This window comes from Larimichthys crocea, chromosome XIII (genome assembly GCF_000972845.2).
Source record: "Larimichthys crocea isolate SSNF chromosome XIII, L_crocea_2.0, whole genome shotgun sequence".
Lineage (NCBI taxonomy): Eukaryota > Metazoa > Chordata > Actinopteri > Sciaenidae > Larimichthys > Larimichthys crocea.
The window spans coordinates 26,857,575-26,863,818 of record NC_040023.1 but is presented as its reverse complement, the minus strand read 5'-3'; the positions used below and the strand labels follow the sequence as shown (position 1 = coordinate 26,863,818).

The 6,244-nt window shown below is 42.5% G+C and overlaps 1 protein-coding gene across 3 annotated transcripts in view; it reads right to left on the bottom strand.

The window, feature by feature from the left end:
• oxr1a (oxidation resistance 1a) overlaps positions 1 to 6,244 on the bottom strand; it is a 151,558-nt gene that overhangs the window by 78,535 nt on the left and 66,779 nt on the right. The window lies entirely within an intron of this gene.

Here is a 6,244-nt window from a genome sequence, read left to right as displayed (position 1 = left end):
GTGAAAAACAGCGCTGTACTTTGCTTTTGAAATGCTAATGTTAACAGGCTAGTACACGTACAATGAGAATCATGTTTAACAATGATATTCTTTATTATGTCAAACATCTCATGGGACTTAGGGAATGTCATTAGTTGTATTAGACAAACTAAAACATTGACCTGATGATGGCGCTAGATTAAAAAAAGTGTCTGAACCAAATGTCATGGCTGGACCAAAGTGGTCAACTGACCAACTGAACATGGCTAATATCCTAAAGGTCCTGCTAGCATACATGAACAGATGTACACATACTGATTGAAATAGCCTGTTTCATGTGAAACAACAGTTTTAGTTGTAGTTGCATAAGTTAATTAACAGACCTCATTGTTTGGGATGAACCTAAACTTGACCTAAAAGGGTAAAGTATATTTTTATGAATGAAAAGGTTGGCTATGTAAGTAGCCACTTGTTATATCCAGATCCAGATGTCAGCAGATAAAAGCTGATGTGGCATGGAGATGCATGTGCGCATATGAACTACTAAGCCACAGCAGCCCAGGGTTTGAATCCGACCTGCGGACCTGCGGCCCCTTGCCGCATGTCATTCCCCATCTCTCCCTCTCTCTCCACATTCCTGTCACTCTTCAGCTGTCTCTATCAGAAATAATAAATAAATAATAATAATAAAAAATGGCTTTTTACAGGTGGTTTTAAGGCCAGACAGGTGGTCAATGGGTGGAAAACGGGCACAATTACTGAGTCGTGAAATATGAATTGTTGTTAGATGTTTCTGTAATTCACTATCTCATGATATTGTGTTGATGTCACTGCAGGAACTAAGCAGCTCTTTTACTTAAGTGGAAATTGAAATCATCCAGAAAAAACTGTACCGCCAAGGCCAAACACACTATTTTCATCTTCTTTGAAAATGATCACTCATATGCAAGTTGTTCCATTTCATAGAAAACAGAACAGAAAGGTGTCTCATATAGTGGCTTGTGTGTAATAAGCACCCGTGGCTACGATGTGGATGTGTAAACACAAGAGACGTGCCACCTGAGACAATTACATCAAACGCAAAAAAGAGAGCAACACCGGTGTACCGCCTGTGGCGCTGGCTTTAGCTGTCAACTGCCATAGTGATTAGCTCCTCCTGCGATATCACGCTGTGACTGTACAGCTGCAGCTGAACACTGGAAACATGCGGTGTTCAAGGACAAGTGCTCCAGCTATGGGACCACACTCAAACCTAACAAGTATCACAAGTAAAGAAGCAACAGGGTGGTAAATTAACATCCAAACTGACACTCCCTTCGATCCATTGAATAGCTGCTAATTCAATTCTGGCCACCGAGTCCCTTTCAAGAAACTGCATATCAAGCAAGGCTTGGTGGGAGCCTACAGCGAGTTAGTGTATTGCTCCCCCAGCAGCGGTTCATCCCCTTTTCGACCCTGCAGTGAAAATCCAATGAATAACTAACAGGGGAATAATCAGTCACATGGCGGCGGTGGCAGGGTCCGCCGCTCTTAGAGCGGGAGGGTAGGCCAACACGTGTGGTTCTGTCTTGTTTATTAGCATTTCCTCTGTCAGGTGCTGAAGATACAATGCTGCGTTAGCAGAGTCAGGCCTCTGCTTCTGCCTGTGAGCCAAACGCACACACACACACACACTCAAGTGAGGCGGCGATTCACGTCAGCGCTTGAATAATTTCACACACACAAAATTTCCTTGTTAAAAGGACATTATTTAGGATGGTCTCAGATGAGTTTTCAGATTAGGTTCTGACTGATTGGTTTGCCAATACGAGTCTGACACTGCTCTTTCAATAAAAAGTTTACATCAGGCAGTCAATGTTTTACTAGTTTAGGATTAAGCACCCTGAAAATGATCAAATCTGATGACTAAACACATAAAATATCTTGATAGAATATAAAAAAAAATATTTGTTTTGCAGTTTGTTATTCAAACCAGTACTAGGTATTTGTCTTTAGAAGCCATGCAGGCCTAACCCTTCATAAAAATGCCCTGTTTTGACAGCAAAGCTTCAGTGCCACATCCTTGTGTTGTATTTTTATGCATAAGTAGGACTTTTTGTGGTCTCTCGAGCGAGGAAATGAGTGCAACAAGAGCATAATGTGATAAAATGCTTCTTCTGAAGACTGCTGCCGACTATGGAGCCACAGTTTGTAGCAATCTGTTGGTGCTGTCCGTCTGTCCTTGAGACAGATTACCCTTCTGCCTGTACCCTCCGGTCAAACACACAGGAAATACATTAGAGGATAACAAGGTAGAGAGTGTGAAGATGGAGAGAGTGAGAGACACGGTAGGGAGAGGTAGACGGAGAAGGAAAGGAACGAGAGAGGGAACAAAATGGCAGAAAGAGCAGAAGAAACAGGATAAAGGGGTGAGGAGGGGGTGGGAGGGATGTAAGGAGGGGAGAAGTGCAGCAGCTATCCTCTCAGAAGCCATTATCTGCAGAGACATGCTGTGAAGGCTCTCCCTTTACACCCATACACAGACATCTGTAGGAGGGACAGTAGCATCTCTCCCCACCTGCAAGTGCTCACCTAATGTAGTCATAAACTGCTTCCAGAGTTAACTGTACTCTGTGCATACAGAACATACCCACATGCACTGCATATAGGCACGGGGAATGAGTCAGCCTGGCAAAACAAAGAGACAGAAGCGTACTTGAACAGCACATATGACATATAAGAACATTATGTGATGTAACGGTTCTCAAACGCCCTCGTTGTAGGCAGGAACGCTAGAAGTCACACATAATGAATCTACAGCTCTGGAGATGTTCGGATCATCTCCTGTTTGGCCTTCTATTAGGGCTCCGGAGAGGAGGCTACAGGCTGGCTACAATGATGTAAAGGTCAGACGTGGCGGTGGGACTCGGAGGCTGTCAGACAGAGATGCTGGGAGTCTGAGGAGAGCTGGTGTTAAGTGTCACGCCCTCTCAGGCAGCAATGCCGCAGGCATCGGGGAGATCACAGGCAATCTGGCCTCTCTTCTTTTTTCTCTTTTCCTTAACTCTGCTCTTCTTTCTTTTCATATTGTTTCCTTTGCTATCGTTTCCTTCCATTTCCTTTTCTCCTCTTTCCTTTCTAACCCTTTAATCCTTTACTTTCCCTTCCTACTCTCCTTTCCTTTCATCTCCTCTCTTTCTCTCCACAATATAATATACTCTGATGAATGAATGACTTAAATCTTCCTCTTCGCTTCTCTCTTTTGCTTCCTCCCATCTTTGTTTTCCTGAGCGGTGGCCGACACTGATCAGTGCACGTGTATGTGCTTCTTCTCCTTCGTTCGGAGTGAGAGGACGCGACAGCGTTTGTGAAAAAGTAGCACATTTAATGTAAAATCACCATCAACATATCAATCGCGGTTTCTCCTCAGAGGTGAGAACTGCAGTCGTCGCCGCTGTCCTGGTAGGAGGCTCATTGGTCGGGTTATTAAAATGTCGATGGTGAATGTGCTGTGTGCCTCTAATGACAGGTCTGTCTGAAGCCTGGCAGACAGCACAGCAAGCTGCCTGCCACATTATTACTATCCCATTAGAATAAATTAGCATGATCAGCCCTGTATGAGCAGCCCGGTCTAGGTTTGACTATATAAAAATGCCACAGGGCTCCACTTACTCGATTCTATCTAGATAGGAACGAGAGGGACGGGACATTCACTAATCAATGTCTCATTACGTGATACAAAAGCGCAAATGAGTGACAGACTGGCAGTATTTGTCATCGTATGATAAAAAGTCAGCCGTCAATGAATGTGGTTTAACTGGGCCGGAGCTAGCTAGAGCCAATGATTAACTGCTATGAGTCATGCTTTAGAGGCTTGTTCAATTTGTTACTTTGTAGTTAAAAGCCGTAAAAGCACAATAAGTCACAATCGTGTTTCATTTAATGGCTGAATGACTGTGACTTCCGACCCCGTGCTTTTAAAACGAGCCCACAGTTAACAGGGTGATAAGAGCGTGCTGAAATATCAGCCGTCACTCCACCTGTCCTGCCATGCTTTTATCCCACAATTTCCTTCATTGATCATCGACAGCTGAGCTGATACGGACGACCGCGGATCCATCCGTTTTCCTGACAACGCCCGGCCAGAGAAGCTGAGTCGATACATGATGGCTGTGTAAAAAGCTTTTCAGAGTGTGACACCGGCAGAAGGATGACACGCCTTCACCTACTCTCAACTCCCTTCTTCCTCAATGATGACCTGTGACCCCCCATGTGTCACGATCCTTCCCCGCAACCCGGACCCTGCCCTCCACGGCGGAGCATCCACTGCTGCAAAGTTTTAATCTGCCGCACTGATTTACATGACTAATCGCAGACTGTATGCTCAAGGACATGCAGTCAAATTCAAATTTACAGAGAACTCTATTAAGAGAACTGCAAGAGGTGTCGAATGGAAAAAAAATATAAGCTGTTGGATCAGCATAAACTCATCTGAGATGCTTTAGGTAACTATCCATCTTCATGACACATTGTCGCTTTGGTTGGGGAAGTGTTAAGTGTGCTGAAGCCATGAGCAGTGTTTCTGTATTCAGCTCATGTTTAAAACAAATTGCATTTCTGACTCACGTGTTTCGTGTTATCTAAAAGGTGCATTCTAACTTGTTTGGTGCGGTTCAAACTGTGGTGCATTTGCCATTTGGCTTGGTTCAGGTGTGAAAGACCTCTAAAAGAAAAAAAAAAAACTAGAATGAAGGTAATGGTCCTGTTTCTATTCAGATTTGTTCATGTGGGTTTGAAAGCAAAGACGAGGATTTTTCTGATAGCAGAAATGTAATTGTAGCACAAATCCACAAGCTAAACTATATTTAATTCATCTGCTCATTTTGTAACTGTCAAGAGAGCGATCTGTAGAAGCAATCAGTATAATTATTCAAGATTACTTGGAAACCATGGTAACCTGTATGCACATCAGCATGTGCTGGAATATTTCCTGATCATTTCAATCAGAGGTAATAGTGGTTAAAACAAAAGTGTGTTTCTATTTCACGTGATTTGGCAACCCCTGATTTAAAAACTGATCTAGTGAAACACAGCAACTACTGGCCTAACAATACAGTACAAAATGTCTCTTTTGTGCTTATATTTATATCTGACATGAGGTCCAGTGGCAGTCTTAATAAATATTGCTCATAATCAGTTAGATCTTCTTGAGCACCTTGTGACACTAGAGCATGAATAGTAAAAAGTGCTGCATGATTTGCTGTCATTCACCATAATTCAATTTACCTATGTGGGTAGCACTCATGATGACATCACCAAGACTGTCCAATGAATGTGGACTTCCTGTCATGTTTACAGCTCTTGGTTTGTTTGCAATGAAGTCACTGAAAACAGGATATTCATTTTGAACACTTTCCTTGTTTCTTTATATGCTTTCTTTCTCTCATGTGTTTCATTCATTTCTTTTTTTTCTCCCCCCATTCTCTCATATTATCTATTTTTCTTATCTTTTTGCATTTGTCATTATAGTTTCCATGGTATCATTAAGCCAGCATGTAAAACAATTAACCTCTTTAACCCAGAGTATATGAAATGTCACATTCTCTATCTACTGCTTCCAACTTATCACTGAAAGGATATCATGCTTAAAGTGAGTTTTTCATTTGTAATTGCTGCAACACTGCATGAAATTGAAAATTCTAAAACGTCTTGTGCATAATTATATACACATTTCCCTGAAATTCAGCATGACATATTTGGTGCCTTTGGGAACTTTGGGAGGTTCATATCGATTTGTGTCAATTTTTGCTGCTTGCTAGTGGTGGCTGACAACACTGATTCCACATTTAAACAGTTCATAAAAGCTTTTTTTTTTTTTTTTTGCAGTCCTGCAGCTGCACCAGCTGTATGCTGAAAGAAATACAGATGCGGTTTGGATTATAGCAAGAAAATCAGGGAGAAAGAACTTCATCGAGAAGTCAGAGCACAGCAACTAGCAGCACAGATGTCGCCACAGACACAAAAGGAATCAGTCAAAAATAAAGATGTGGCAGATTACCTCCAGTGGTTCAGCAGTATTTAAAAGTCCTGCCTGCATGCTCCCTCGTTCTAACCTTGACCCGGGCAGCTTACTAAGTGAATCACAGCCATGAAGCGAACAGAGATGCATTGCATTTATGAGTTTAGAATTAGTTTAGCTCCAACTCATTTCATCATCTGTGAGAAGTCAGCTCCCTGAAGTGCACTTACTCTCACGGAGGCAACCTACCAGCCGACACAGAAATAG